Raw genomic sequence first — 17,050 nt, 5'->3', positions numbered from 1 at the left:
GGTACGCTATCTTTTCCCACCCAGCGGTTTCCGTTTGCAAAACATTGATGCTTGTATTTCTTGTGGCAAAAAAAATGGATGATAGGCCATTGCAGTGTTGTAATGTTGTGACAAGACCACTCGCCTATTAGTATGGCATCTGCAAGTATGAACTAAGCCAAATATTCGAGGAGTTGTTGTTGTTGTTGTTTTTGCCCCATTGTGGCCCCTTGTCTGCGCCACAATGCAGCGGCCAATCACAGGCCACAATAGTGAAGTCCCTATGAAAACACAGGGAGATTCATTAAATGTACAGTGGAGCTGTTGCCCACGGCAACCAATTAGATTCCAGCTTTCATGTTACAGAGGCCTTTTAAAAATGAAAGCCAGAATCTGGTTGGTTGCTATGGGCAACTGCTTTATTGTACATTTGCCTGAGCCTCGATAACTCTCCCCCCTAATGTCCCAAATACTGTCCTAACCACTCACTGAGTCCTGCCTATTGTCTATAGACCCTCATAGGTAGAGCAATGGGAGACCATTCTGAAGACCAGTGTGAAGGTAAAATGGCCGATGTTGTTGCCTGTAGCAAAAGTAGAATGGGGGAGATGTTTACTATGTAAAATAGATTGGTATAAGTTTGCTTCATAAAAATGGAAAACCTGTTGTGTGGTAAATTGTAAACACTTTTATGCCTCCCTGATTTAGGTGGATTTTTAGTTATGACTACACTATGTGACAGATACATTAAAGATATGCGCTATATTGTACACAAATTATAAATATACATATATATAGGCCAATGTCAAACCTATTCAGTGAGCTGCTCCACATTGGTGAACCCCCAAGTTAACCAGATTTGATGGTACGGTATCTATTTATGGTGCATAGTAATTATCATATTTTGTGGTACCGCTGGTGCTGGTGTCAGTTTCAGTCAAGTCTCTCTATTTTTATTGGGTCAAATGACCTAGAAATGGGCACACAACATGGTGGCTCTGGTGCCAGCCACAGTATTAAAACTTCTGGGGGTTCTGCTTGGCACTAGAGTTGGCACCTGGCCGGTATTTCCCTGGCACAGCAAGTATTTTTAACACTCTGCCGGTGACTTTGTATGGAAAATACCGGCAATGCAACGGCTGGCATTTTTCTTAGGGCAGAGACTGTCTGGATTAAGATAGGCGCTCCTGCTATAAAGCCCTGTGTGCCCAGTTGAACCTCCAGTTCTTTACCGTCCATTAGTCCGCCACCTACCACTCCTAGGGAGATAGTTGCCTGGAGATCAGGTTAAAGGGGTACTCTGGCCCTAAGACATCTTATCCCCTATCCAAAGGATAGGGGATAAGATGTCTGATTGCGAGGGTCCCGCCGCTGGGGACCCCCGCAATCTCTCATGCAGGCAGCACCCACCTGTGTGAGCTGCACGCCAGCGCTGGAGGCACAGAGTCTGAAGCCTCACAACTACTGGGCCGGAGTATCGTGACACCACGACTCTGCCCCCATGTGATGTCACACCCCGCCCCCTCAATGCAAGTCTATGGAAGGGGGTGTGACGGCCTTCGTGAATGGAGCCAAGTTGTAATACCACACAAAACCTGAGGACAGAAGTGTGTGTGTGTGTTTTTTTTAATAAAGAAATTAGATTTGTTTTTCTATTCCTGGATACCCTAAATGGGGTTATGGAAAATCCGCAGCGGATATTGCTACCATTGACTTCAATGGGTCAGCAGAAAATCTGCAAAGGAGGCAGATTTGCAGATTTTCCTTCGGACCCATTGAGGTCAATGTAGCAAAATCTACTGTGGATTTTCCACAGCAGATGCGCTGTGGAAAATCCACAGGTAATCTGCCCGTGTAGACAAACCCTTAGGGTCAGTTCACACGTGCGTATTTTCTGCTGGAGATCTGCTTTAGCAGATTTTGCTGCCCATTGAAGTCAATGGGCAGCAAAATCTGCAGCAGCAAATCCGCAGCAGATCTGAAGCAAAAATACACGTGTGAACTGACCCTTAGGGTACGTTCACACGAGCGGACCCACAGCGTATTTTACGCTGCCGATCCGCCGCTGAAGGACCCCTGCATGGTGGCTTTACATGTGCCTGCACACACACTGCTATGTGCGAGTCAGAGGGAGCGGCGTATTGCCGCTCCGAGCAGGCACATGTAAAGCCACCATTAAGCGGTCCTTCAGCTACGGATCTGCAGCGTAAGATACGCTCTGGGTCCGCTTGTGTTAACGTACCCTTAGGGTACGTTCACACGTGCGGATTTACAGCATATTTTACGCTGCAGATCCGCCACTGAAGGACCTCCTGTATTGTGCCCTTAAATGTGCCTGCTGGGAGCGGCAATACGCCGCTCCGAGCAGACACACTGCGATGTGCGAGTCGCCGGGCATGCGTGGTGTACTCGCCCACATCTCGGCCGCTTCCCCTGCTCAATGAGCTAGGCCGAGAGCTGACGCAATGTGCGAGTATACTGTGCATGCGCGCGGCGACTCGCACATCGCAGTGTGTCTGCTCGTAGTGGCGTATTGCCGCTCCGAGCAGGCACATATGAAGGAAGCATATAGGAGGTCCTTCAGCGGCAGATCCGCAGAGAAATACGCTGCCAAAATCTGCACGTCTGAACGTACCCTTAGGGTACGTTCACACGTGGGGATTTTTTAGCGGGTTTTCCGCTGCATATTTTAAAGTGGACAGGCTCTTCTTGGCTGTCCGCAGCAGATTTTCCGCAGCGTAAAATCTGCCACAGTCCCTACTGACTTCAATGGGGCTTGCGGCTGATTTTCCGCACTGTACATTCCGGAAAATCATCTGCGGACAGCCGAGAAGAGCCCGCCCACTTTCAAATACGCAGCGGAAAACCCGCAAAAAATCCGCGCATGTGAACGTACCCTTAGGGTGCGTTCACACGTGCATATTGTCTGCTGCAGATTTGCTTCAAGGGTACGGTAGGGTGTTCCCTAAGGGTACGTTCACGCGCAGATTTTCATCGGATTTTACGCTGCAGATCCGCTGGTGAAGGCCCGCTCTATGCTGTCTTTTCATGTGCCTGCTCGTAGTGGCAATACGCCACTACGAGCAGACACACTGCGATGTGCGAGTCGCCGTATACTCGCACATCGCAGGAGCTCTCTGCCTAGCTCAGAGCACGTAGAGCGGCCGTGATGTGCGAGTATGCCGTGCACATCGCTGCAGTGTGTCTGCTCGTAGCGGTGTATTGCCGCTACCAGGAGGCACATGTAAAGCCAGCATAGAGCGGGGCCTTCACCAGCGGATCCGCAGCTAAATACGCAGCGAAAATCCGCGTGTGTGAACGTACCCTTAGGGTACGTTTACACGGGCGGATTTTTTGGCGGGTTTCCCGCTGCGTATTTGAAAGTTGGTGGGCTCTTCTCGGCTGCCCGCAGCAGATTTTCCGCGGCGGAATTTACGCTGTGGAAAATCTGCCACAGTCACTACTGACTTCAATGGGGCTTGCGGTGTAAGCGAGCCCTCAAGGTGAATGCACCTTGAGGGCTCGCTTACACGTGCAAATGTATTTGCGGGTTTCCTGCAGCTGTACACAGCAGATTTTCCGCTGCAGAAAATCCGCAGCAAGCCCCATTGAAGTCAATCGGCTCTGTGGAGGATTTTCTGCTGCGGAAAATCTGCTGCGGACAGCCGTCAAGAGCCCGCCCCTCTTCAACTACGCAGCGACATACTGCAAATAAATCCGCTCGTGTGAACGAGCCCTTAGGGCAGCAGTCTTCAAACTGTGGCCCTCCAGATGTTGCAAAACTACAACTCCCAGTATGCCCAGACAGCCAACGGCTGTCCGGGCATGCTGGGAATTGTAGTTTTGCAACATCTCGAGGGCCACAGTTTGAAGACCACTGCCTTAGGGTGTATTCACACGAACGTTATTCAGTTTATATCTGATGTGCAAGATTTTGAGCTGCGGATTTTATGCTGTGTTTAGTCATTCAGATTACATCGAAATCTGCAGCATGAATATGTGCCGGGTACTGTACGTGTGAATATACCTCTGTTTACACAGGCCCAGGAGATGGTCCTATTCACTAGAGATGAGCGAACTTACAGTAAATTCGATTCGTCACGAACTTCTCGGCTCGGCAGTTGATGACTTTTCCTGCGTAAATTAGTTCAGCCTTCAGGTGCTCCCGTGGGCTGGAAAAGGTGGATACAGTCCTAGGAGACTCTTTCCTAGGAATGTATCCACCTTTTCCAGCCCACCGGAGCACCGGAGCACCGGAAAGCTGAACTAATTTATGCAGGAAAAGTCATCAACTGCCGAGCCGAGAAGTTCGTGACGAATCAAATTTACTGTAAGTGCGCTCATCTCTACTATTCACATTAGAGAACCACACACAGCCTATGTAAACAGATAAGGGATGTGACGCTCGTAGGAGTCTTGGAGGTTAGACCTGCACAGATCAAACTTTGATGGTCCATCCTAAGTCCCAGAGAGCCCCTGAGACTCGGCCACCATTGCCGCCATTCATTGACCATCTGAAATATGACCTGACGTGTATTTGGCAAAATTTGTGTAGTCCGTTGTGTATACTGTTTGGAAAATGGGGATCAAGAGGTTCCCTGTAGATTTATAATCTAACATATACCTGTGATCTCTGCATAATACTTTGCTATAGGAATATGCAGCAAACAAGCCCAGATCTAGTGGCCTGATCAGAATTCAGATCCCAGGCTGCGGTTCACCCTCCTCCTACATCACATGGCCCCGGAGGCAGACAAAGGCCCAGTGTATCACAGCAGCAGAATGGATGTTCCGAGCCGGCATGTGACGGGAGCCGCGCTCACATCTGTCCCTCTGGATTTTGTGAGGACACTTTGTACCGAACCCATCACAAATGAGTTGGCATTTTAACCTATTATATCGAAATAGCAGCACAATGATGTTTCTTCTTTTATCCTCTTAAGTGTAGGCTATGTTCACATCTGTGTTGGGGCTCCGTTCAGGGAGCTCTCTGGAAGAATCCATTTTAAAGGGCGTCCCTGTTTAAAAAAAACATGTGGTTGCAGTACGGTTTTTGAACCGGAGACAAAACCACGTTTTTGTCTCCGGTTTAAAAACCGTAATTAGAGATGAGCGAACTTACAGTAAATTCGATTCGTCACGAACTTCTCAGCTCGGCAGTTGATGACTTTTCCTGCATAAATTAGTTCAGCTTTCCGGTGCTCCCGTGGGCTGGAAAAGGTGGATACAGTCCTAGGAGACTCTTTCCTATGAATGTATCCACCTTTTCCAGCCCACCGGGGCACCGGAAAGCTGAACTAATTTATGCAGGATAAGTTACCAACTGCCGAGCCGAGAAGTTCGTGACGAATCGAATTTACTGTAAGTTCGCACATCTCTAACCGTAATGCAACCGCATATGTTTTTTTAAACATGGACGACAATGGGAAACGCACGTGTATACAGTTCCATACGGGAAACCGTATACAGTTTTTACTTTGCACATGCCCATTTGCATCCTAAAGTCCCCACCCAGGACCCCTCCTATTAAAAATGGACAAAATTATCAAAAACTTATGTATTTTTTTTTTTTTTTTTTATAAAAACGGATGGAACTCTATGCACTATTAAAAACAGTATACAGTTTAAAAACGCATACGGTTTACTTTTTCCCTTACTGTTCCATCCGTTTTTTTGCCATACGGTTTTCTTTAGAAAAACGGATTGAAAACAGTATGGCAAAAACGTGATGTGAACCCAGCTTTATTGAAGTAAATGGGTAGCAACAAAATCTGCAGCGGATTATGTAAGGCTGGGTTCACACCACGTTTTGTTAAATACGGTTCCCGTATACGGCTGGGAGGAGGGGGCCGGTGCTTAATCGCGGCAGCCGTATTCGGGAACCGTATTTAATGTATGTCTATGAGCCGACCGGAGTTAACCGCAGCCTCCGGTCGGCTTCGTTTTCGGCCGTATGCGGTTTTGCGACCGTAGGCAAAAACGTGGTCGACCACGTTTTTACCTGCGGTCAGGAAACCCCATACGGCCGAATAAGAAGCCGACCAGAGGCTGCGGTTCACTCCGGTCGGCTCATAGACATACATTAAATACAGTTCCCAAATACGGCTGCCGCGATTAAGCCCCGTCCCCCTCCTCCCAGCCGTATACGGGAACCGTATTTAACAAAACGTGGTGTGAACCCAGCCTTAGTGTGAATGTACCCAAAGAGTTTTCCCAGCAACTGACCTGTAATTCACATCACGTGATATTCTTGGGGGTCTGACTGCTTGGACAACTACCATAGAAGACCTTGTTCATGACCTGCACTGTGTTAATCCAGTTTGTAATATATAACCAAATTATGTATGGAGAGTTGGAGTTGATCTCTCTGACTGTGCTTCTTTAGTGCTGGCTAGAGATGAGCGAACTTACAGTAAATTCGATTCGGCACGAACCTCTCGGCTCGGCAGTTGATGACTTTTCCTGCATAAATTAGTTCCGCTATCAGGTGCGACCGTGGGCTGGAAGAGGTGGATACAGTCCTAGGAGACTCTTTCCTAGGACTGTATCCACCTTTTCCAGCCCATCGGAGCACCTGAAAGCTGAACTAATTTATGCAGGAAAAGTCATCAACTGCCGAGCTGAGAAGTTCGTGACGAATCGAATTTACTGTAAGTTCGCTCATCTCTAGTGCTGGCACATGGAGGTTTCTAGCTTTAGTTTGATCCATGACTGTAGCCGTTACCGTATCCTATATAACTAGAGAGCCCTTGGACTGCATGCTGCCAATGAGATTAAAGGGGTACTCCAGCCCCAAGACATCTCATCCCCTATCCAAAGGAGGGGGTAAGATGTCTGATCGTGGGGGACCCCCACAATCTAGCATGCAGCACCAACCTGTAAGCACTGCTGGAAAGCTCTCTGTGTTATGCCTCCCGACCACGGGGACGGAGTATAGTGACGTCACAACTCCGCCCACGTGGGATGTCACACCCTGCCCTCTCAATGCAAGCCTATGGGAGGGGGCGTGACTTTTGTTTGGGCATTCCGTTGCTGCCTTTAGGCTCTTTTCATCTCTTTCACACGTAATTGGTCCTCTAAAAAAAATAAAAAAAATAAAATAAAAACCACCCTCATACAGCTACACATATAAAATAAAGTTATGATGCAGCCCAGTGGTCTTCAAACTGTGGTTCTCCAGATGTGGCAAAACTACAATTCCCAGCATGCCCGGACAGCCGTTGGCTGTCCGGGCATGCTGGGAGTTGTAGTTTTGCCACATCTGGAGGGCCACAGTTTGAAGACCGCTAATGTAGCCAAACAAAGAAGCACAAAAAAAAAAATCTTGTTCCTTAGTGGTTAATATCTAGATAGTTCTTTATGGAAATGTCTTAATAGACTTTCTTGGTGGATGTTCTTGACTTGGCAGAGGTACGTTGTGGGCTGTCATGTTATTTGCCAAATTCTGTAGGTCATATTTTAGAAGTTGGCTTGTATTCTCTTGACAGGCTGGATGGTATTGGTGCCATAGAAACCCATTTATTATCTATAAGATGGCGTCATGTCCACAGTTTCCGGCTTGCTCATAGTTCTACAGTATAATTGTAGCTGAAGTATCTGAATTTCCCATATTGTTTTATCTTCTTTAAGAACTCCGGATAGAATCTATAACTGGATCTTATTGTAATTTGTGACTCTCCGGTCAGAGAGCGCGTCGACCACCGCACAAAGTGGCGGCCGACACACCTTTTCAATACAGCGCTATGGCAGAGCTGGAGATTGTCGCAGGCAGCGCTCCGGCTCTCCCATAGAGTTGTATTGAGGAGGGGTGTCGACACGCCCCCTTACTGCGGTGTACCGGGGCCCCGTACGGGAGATTGGGGGCATTCCAGCAGTCGGACCCCGTTCTGAAACTTATCCCCTATCCTTAGGATAGGGGATACGTTTTTTTAATACTGGAGATCTCCTTTAAGACTCACTCAAGTTATACTTTAGCGTGCACATCCCTGTCCAGATTTGATCATGCCTTTTGGAAACCCCTCCCTAGTCTCTTATATAACCTCGGTGGTCTATGGGCCCAGAGGTATCTTTGACCACCGACCTCTACTTCCTAGATTATGTGCACACAATGGAATTTCCATGTGGAATTCCACACAGAGATTTCGCAGCAGCAGAGTCCCATAGATTTCAATCCAATTTCAGCCAACGGCTGTCCAGGCATGCTAGGAGTTGTATTTTTGCAACAGCTGGAGGCACCCTGGTTGGGAAACACTGATTTGTACTGTGGGTTCTCCCAAAAAATGACTGCTACCTTAACAACTCTACTGCCCACCACGATACGGCATGTCCCCGTGCTTGCTGTAAAATCGGGCAGTAATGTGGCGCTTTAAAGGGGTTATCCAGGAAAAAACTTGATATATATCTCAACTGGCTCCAGAAAGTTAAACAGATTTGTATATTAATTCTATTAAAACATCTTTTTATCCTTTCAGTACTTATGAGCTGCTGAAGTTGAGTTGTTCTTTTCTGTCTAAGTGCTCTCTGATGACACCTGTCTCGGGAACTGTCCATAGTAGAAGCAAGTCCCCATAGCAAACCTCTTCTACTCTGTGCAGTTCCCGAGACAAGCAGAGATGTCAGCAGAGAGCAATGTTGCCAGACAGAAAAGAACAACTCAACTTCAGCAGCTGATAATTATTGGAAGGATTAAGATTTTTTTTAATAGAAGTAATTTACAAATCTTTTAAGTTTTTTTTCCTGGAATACCCCTTTAACTAAATGCTACCTTTGTCTCTATCCCATGCTGTAACATTAGTAAGATGTTTAGATGGGAAACCTATTTTAAAGACGTTCTGACAAACAGAAATAATTCATAAGTGGGATGTCCAGCAGTTGTTTCCAGGAAATGTGGTAAAACAGACCATGAAATCGACATGAATGGGGAAATGAACCCGGTCTACATTGGAAGATCCTTTTCTCTGTCAATATGTCTTAGCAGGTTTCATTAACAGTCTGTATCCAATGACTTCCTATGAATAATACAGGAATTTAGTAGTATTTTCATTGATTTAAAACTGATATGTGAATAGTATGGAAATAGTAATAGCATACATGCACCCAGTGGCGTACAAAAGGGGGGGGGGGGGGCGGCGGCCCGCCCCGGGTGCCACTCTCAAAGGGGGTGCCAGGGGCGGACTGACCCACCACTGCCGAGGTTCGTCCCAGATCCCCAGCAGTAAGCGCTACATTCTCCTGTATGCACGATACACGCACATACAGGAGAAGGCGTCCCCTCTGTGTGAGCCGCATCTGCAGCTACACAGAGGAGACGTGACCTCCGCCCCCACGCAGCACGCTGTACAGGCGCTGATGACGTCACTCATCGGCGCCTGTACTGTGGAGGGGAGAAGACGCGGGCCCTGCACCTGAGGAGATCGCTGCGTGGGACATCAGGTGAGCATCCTTTTTATTTTTATTTTTTATTTTAACCCTGCCTATACTTATAGGGAAGGGGGGGAGAGGGGGGGGGTGCTCTGCATATACTGTACCTATAGGGGAGAGGGGGGTGCTCTGCATATACTGTACCTATAGGGGAGAGGGGGGGCTCTGCATATACTGTACCTATAGGGGGGGGCTCTGCATATACTGTACCTATAGGGGGGGGGGGCTCTGCATATACTGTACCTATAGGGGGGGGGGGCTCTGCATATACTGTACCTATAGGGGGGGGGGGCTCTGCATATACTGTAGCTATAGGGGGGGGGCTCTGCATATACTGTAGCTATAGGGGGGGGGCTCTGCATATACTGTAGCTATAGGGGGGGGGGCTCTGCATATACTGTAGCTATAGGGGGGGGGCTCTGCATATACTGTAGCTATAGGGGGGGGGGCTCTGCATATACTGTAGCTATAGGGGGGGGGCTCTGCATATACTGTAGCTATAGGGGAGGGGGGCTCTGCATATACTGTAGCTATAGGGGAGGGGGGCTCTGCATATACTGTAGCTATAGGGGAGGGGGGCTCTGCATATACTGTAGCTATAGGGGAGGGGGGCTCTGCATATACTGTACCTATAGGGGAGGGGGGCTCTGCATATACTGTACCTATAGGGAAGGGGGGGGGGTGCTCTGCATATACTGTACCTATAGGGAGGGGGGTGCTCTGCATATACTGTACCTATAGGGAAGGGGGGGGGCTCTGCATATACTGTACCTATAGGGAAGGGGGGAGAGGGGGGATCTGCATATACTGTACCTATAGGGAGGGTGGGAGGCTTTGCATCTACTTATAGGGAAAGGGGGAGAGGGGGGGTGTCTGCATATACTGTACCTATAGGGAAGGGGGGGAGCTCTGCATATACTGTACCTATAGGGAAGGGGGGGAGCTCTGCATATACTGTACCTATGGAGAGGGGGGGCTCTGCATATACTGTACCTATAGGGAAGGGGGAGAGGGGGGTCGCTCTGCATATACCTATGGGAAAGGGAGGGAGAGGGGGGTGTAGCTCTGCATATACCTATGGGGAAGGGGGGGGAGTGTAGCTCTGCATATACCTATGGGGAAGGGGGGGGGAGTGTAGCTCTGCATATACCTATGGGGAAGGGGGGGGGAGTGTAGCTCTGCATATACCTATGGGGAAGGGGGGGGGAGTGTAGCTCTGCATATACCTATGGGGAAGGGGGGGGGAGTGTAGCTCTGCATATACCTATGGGGAAGGGGGGGAGTGTAGCTCTGCATATACCTATGGGGAAGGGGGGGAGTGTAGCTCTGCATATACCTATGGGGAAGGGGGGGGGGAGTGTAGCTCTGCATATACCTATGGGGAAGGGGGGGGGGAGTGTAGCTCTGCATATACCTATGGGGAAGGGGGGGGGAGTGTAGCTCTGCATATACCTATGGGGAAGGGGGGGGGAGTGTAGCTCTGCATATACCTATGGGGAAGGGGGGGGGGGGAGTGTAGCTCTGCACATACCTATGGGGAAGGGGGGGGGGGAGTGTAGCTCTGCACATACCTATGGGGAAGGGGGGGGGTGTAGCTCTGCATATACCTATGGGAAAGAGGGGGTGTAACTCTGCATATACCTATGGGAAAGAGGGGGGTGTAGCATAGCTCTGCATATACCTATGGGAAACAGGGGGGGGATGTAACTCTGCATATACCTATGGGACAGAGGGGGTTACCTGGCTACCTACCTACCTGCCCTTTTACTGTGCAGGACACCAAGGAGGGCATTATTACAGTTTGTGGGCCTATAGATGGGAAGATTGTGTAGAGGAGGGGAGAGCACTGAAAAAATTAGTCTGACATGTTTTTCCTGCAGATGTTAAGAGATCCACATGGCGGTCTTATCCGGACGGAGAAGAAAAGGAAAGAGGACGCCGCTGATCAGAAAATACATAATTGTGAGTCCCAAAATGTAACTGTAATCACTTATATGGTATACGCATCCTGTGTACAGCTGATATATACAACCATATGGTCCTGTATATATTCACTTATATTGTATACAGATCCTTTATAGTATACTGGTCTGTATATAGTGGTTTTATTCAGTACAGTATGGCGGTATTATTCCGCTATTGTGTGGTGGTATATATTTACTTCTTGTATACCAGTATTATTGGTCATGGAAATTTACCTACGTTAAAGTGTTTCTCATATATATAATATTTTAATTTATTGTGTGTGGGATTTGGGTGGAATAGGAGCTTGGCAGTAGAGCTGCAGAGCCTAGTAGGGGCACTTACCTTTTTTTTTGGTCCGGGGGCCCCGAGTGTTGTCAGTCCGCCCCTGGGGGGAGGGGAGGGAGGGGGTGTAATTAAGGGGTGTGTGTGTGTGTGGGGGGGTGCCAAACAAAGGGTCCGCCCCGGGTGCCAAAGGCTCTAGGTACGCCCCTGCATGCACCTTTGCTGTTGGCACAAGACAACCTGGGCAGATGCCAGGACCCACTGGGCTGAGGTTCCATTCACAATAACTTAGCCAAATAAAGGTGGATTTGACAGATGGCCCGCTATGCCTATAGGCCCACATACACCTGTCTAGGCTATAGGGTTATCATTGTGCTTTGGGATTTCTGTGCCCATCTGAATTTAAAGGGGTACTCCGGTGCTTAGACATCTTATCCCCTATCCAAAGGATAGGGGATAAGATGCCTGATCGCGGGAGTCCCGCCGCTGGGGACCCCCGTGATCTTGCACGCCGCACCCTGTTTGTAATCAGTCCCCAGAGCGTGTTCGCTCAAGGTCTGATCACCGGCGACCACAAGGCCGGCGGCGTGTGACGTCACACCTCCACCCCTGTGTGATGTCACGCTCCGCCCCTCAATGAAAGCCTATGGGAGGGGGTGTGATAGCTGCCACGCCCCCTCCCATAGGCTTGCATTGAGGGGCGGAGCGTGACGTCACACGAGGGCGGACGTCACACGTGTTAACCTTTCAGACATGGCGATCAAAGTTGACCACCAAGTCTGAAGAGAAACCAAAACCATCCAGGCAGCTCAGTCGGGCTGTTCGGGACCACCGCAGTGAAATTGCGACGTCCCAAACAGCTTGCAGGACACGTGGGGGATCCCTACCTGCCTCCTGCGTGTCCGATTGCCGAATGACTGCTCCGTGTCTGAGATCCAGGCAGTCGAGCGGCGATACCACTGATCAATGCCATCAAGGCAGTGATCAGTGTAGGAAATTAGTGTTTGCAATGTTATAGTCCCAAATGCAAATGAAAATAAAGTGTTAATAAATGTGATTTAACCCCTTCCCTAATAAAAGTCAGAATCGCCCCCCTTTTCCCATTATTAAAAAAAACGAAACTTTTTAAATGAAAATAAATATAAACATATGTGGTATCGCCACGTGCGTAAATGCCAGAACTATAAAAATATTGACCGCACGGTCCATGGTGTACATGTAAAAAAATGCAAAAGTCCAAAATAGCGCATTTTTGGTCACTTTTTATGCCATAAAAAATTTATAAAAAGCGATCATAAAGTCCGCACGGCGCAAAAAAACTATTCTCATACATAAGTAAGCCATAAGTGTACCTCTCATGAAAAAAAACTTTATATATTACAGATGAAACCCTAATAAACACTTTTTTTTCTAATTGGTTTTATTAAAAAAAATATTTTTCATGTCTATTTTTACTTTGAAAAATCCGCCACTAGGGGTCTTCATAGCAGTCCTGGCCGTAAGCATTTCGGACTCAGAGCATGAGTCCGAAATCACTCTGCAGCCAGGACTCAGCGCAGCTCCCGCCTGTAAATCAGACGGGAGGGAGTGAGCGCTGAGCTCGTAGGCAAGCAGGGAGCGCTCCTGACCCACCATTGTCCTTTTTCCTGCAGGGAACGGCAGCTCTATCATCTGAACAGAGAGGAGGAGACCCAGGAGCTGCCGTCCCTGCCATGTGCCGGGGCTGTATGCGTGGTCCTGGATGCGGCCGAACACCAGCAATTCCTATACAGCGCCTGCCATGTCGCGTCCACTTGCACAGTGCTCTGAACTGAGCTACCGTAGAGGAGAGAAAAAAAGGTATTTTTAGGGGTTTTTAAAGAGAAAATTTATGCAGGGATAGACTTAGTCAGAGCCAGGGACAGATGGGGAGGGGGATTAGGGAGAGTTTAGATGGTGATAGGTGCTCTTTAATCCTTCCAGTACTTATCAGCTACTGTATGCTCCACAGGAAGTTATTTTCTTTTTGAATTTCTTTTCAGTCTGACCACAGTGCTCCCTGCTGACACCTCTGTCCATGTCAGGAACTGTCCAGAGCAGGAGCAAATCCGCATAGCAAACCCCTCCTGCTCTGGACAGTTCCTGAGGTGTCAGCAGAGAACACTGGTCAGACTGAAAAGAAATTCAAAAAGAAAAGAACTTCCTGTGGAACATACAGCAGCTGATAAGTACTGGAAAGATTAAGATTTTTAAATGCAAGTCATTTACAAATATGTTTAACTTTCTGGCATCCGTTGATTTAAGGAAAACATTTTTCCAGCAGAGTACCCCTTTAAACCAGGGGCACAAATATAGAAGACCTCATAGCAAAAAGTAAAATGGTGCTGCTGCTTGTGCTAGGTTATGCCATCACATCCCACCACTGATCGAGCATGATGTTTTTTGCACATAAATAGGGGTCTCAGAAAACACTAGTTGAGCTATCATCTGGCATGAAAAGATATTAGGCCATGTTGGCTGATACAGTTGACAAGGCAATGGTATGATGCCTGGAGAATATTGGGCACAGTTCCTATTAACTAGAATAGGCTGAATGGGCTCTGGGTGGTATATAGTTGCCTCAGCAAACTATACCCAATGTCAGATTGAACAAGAAATTGCCATTGGTCGTACAGTGATCCCTCAACTTACAATGGCCTCAACATACAAAAGTTTCAACATACAATGGTCTTTTCTGGACCATTGTAAGTTGAAACCAGACTCAACATGCAATGACAATCTGGACAAAAACAGTCCAGATCTGTGAAACTTGTCAAGGGCCGAGAGAACTGACCAATCAGAATGGGCAATTTACTGGTAAAACCCCTGTATTACTGAAGCGTATGCACTGACTGCTGTCTGGTAGTGCCCCCTACAGTACAGAGAGGTATTACATGTTCTGTACTCTTTACCTGTATTACTGAAGTGTATGCACTGACTGCTGTCTGGTAGTGCCCCCTACAGTACAGAGAGGTATTACATGTTCTGTACTCTTTACCTGTATCAGGGTTACCTGCTCCTTTCGACACCAGGTGAGGGAGACTCCATGTTACTTTTTTAGGACATTGCGTGTACTGTACAGGACCCCGAAGAAGCTCATGTCCTCTACATAGACCAGTGTTTTCCAAGCAGGGTGCCCTAAGCTGTTGCAAAACTACAACTCCCAGCATGCCCGGACAGCCTTTGGCTGTCCGGGCATGCTGAGAGTTGTAGTTTTGCAACAGCTGGAGGCTCCCTGCTTGGAAAACACTGACATAGACAGTGATTTACAGCTCCCAGCAGATCTTTCTTACTTTTATATAAACTTTTAATTCTTTAATTCTCACCTATTTCCTATTTTTGGATGACATTTTGGGCCTTTAGAACCAATTACCAGGTTTCCATAGAGTTCTGGTCTCAACATACAATGGTTTCAACATACAATGGTCATCCCAGAACCAATTAATATTGTAACTTGAGGGACCACTGTACACTAATAGGTTGAGAAAAGACTCCCAATTTGGATGGTAAGAAAACTTAGAAAGTTTTCTCCCATCATCCCTCAGGGCAGAGCAACGAATCCATAGTCTCATTATCTTGTGTTCCTTCTTATACCTGACTTATTAATACACTATCGTGGCACGGAGTGGGGGACGTGACCAGTGAGTGTATAAGCATTACAGAATGTACAATGCAACAGAACATTCGCTGAGCACATGTTCTCTTCCTGAAATAATGACGGGCTCTTGTGACTAATAGTAGAGATGAGCGAACTTACAGTAAATTTGATTCGTCACGAACTTCTCGGCTCGGCAGTTGATGACTTTTCCTGCATAAATTAGTTCAGCCTTTAGGTGCTCCCGTGGGCTGGAAAAGGTGGATACATTCCTTGGAGACTCTTTCATAGGACTGTATCCACCTTTTCCAGCCCACCAGAGCACCTGAAGGCTGAACTAATTTATGCAGGAAAAGTCAGCAACTGCCGAGCCGAGAAGTTCGTGACGAATCGAATTTACTGTAAGTTCGCTCATCTCTAAGCCTAATAGGTCCGACCATCACTCACCAGACAAAGCCAAATCTACACAAACACAATAATTATAGCAACAGTGTATTAGCTTCTAATGTCACAACGTCCTACTGAGGGAAATGCTCCAAACATCACATGGGTTCAGATTTGGGTTCTCCCTTTAAAAAATGAACCTGTCATCAATTTCATGGTGCCAGGACTGAGTCTTTGGGTGGTCCATGACTACTTCCCTCACCTCGCCAGCCGTGATTGATAGATCTCTCCTTTTGTAGGCATAAGGATCTATTAAAGAGTACCTGTCACCAAACTAAACTTTTAATATATTGTTTCTTATGTGATTGTAAGACAATTTGCTATTTACTTTCTGTTAAAATTCTCAACCTTTTTAATGTGATTGAAAAAAATGGCCACTAGGTGGCTCTGCTCTGTTCCCTGCACATGTCAAACAGTTTGGTCTCCTCCCGACCTGGCAGAAGACCAAACTCAGGAAATGCATGTGGGGCATGGCGAGGTACGGCTCTCACAGGCTTTAGTGATGTCGCACCCGCTGGGGAACGCCCACTTTCTCCTGCCGGGAGCTCACACAATGTGAGCAAGGGGAAAGGTATGATACAGAGCTTTTTAAAGGTTGGACAAAAAAAATTTAAGGGCAGGAGGGGTGTTAGGAAATGTAATCTGAGTTAGTTTAGAAAATATGGTTTGACAACAGGTACTCTTTAATGGGGTACTCTGGTGGGGAATTTTTTTTTCTTAAATTAACTGGTGCAAGAAAGTTAGAGATTTGTACTTATCAGCTTCTGTATGATCCAGAGGAAATTGTGTAGTTAAACAGATTTGTAAATTACTTCTATTAAAAAATCTTAATCCTACCAGTACTTATGAGCTGCTGTATACTACAAAGTAAGTTGTGTAGTTAGTTCTTTCCAGTCTGACCACAGTGCTCTCTGCTGCCACCTCTGTCCGTGCCAGGAACTGTCTAGAGCAGGAGAGGTTTGCTATGGGGATTTGCTCCTACACTGGACAGTTACTGACAGGGACAAAGGTGGCAGCAGAGAGCACTGTGACCACTATTTCCTCTGGAGCATACAGCAGCTGATAAGTACTAGAAGGCTAAAGAATTTTGAAATCAAAGTAATTTAGCTTAACTTTCTGACACCAGTTGGTTTGAAAACATTTGTTTTCCACTGGAGTACCCCTTTAACCACCCTGATGACTTGTGGCTCAGTCAGAAGGAACATGATAATCTGTTTCCTGAACAGTGTAACCCACTCCGAATCTATTGCATTATCCTTAGATTTTTGCCCTCTTTGTCGTACGCATGGGGATCTAGGAAGTTACAAAATGATTAGTGGGTTCTGAGCATTGTAAACCTGATTAGCT

This window comes from Hyla sarda, chromosome 13, assembly GCF_029499605.1.
Source record: "Hyla sarda isolate aHylSar1 chromosome 13, aHylSar1.hap1, whole genome shotgun sequence".
Taxonomy (NCBI): domain Eukaryota; kingdom Metazoa; phylum Chordata; class Amphibia; order Anura; family Hylidae; genus Hyla; species Hyla sarda.
Note: the sequence above shows the minus strand (reverse complement) of the source record.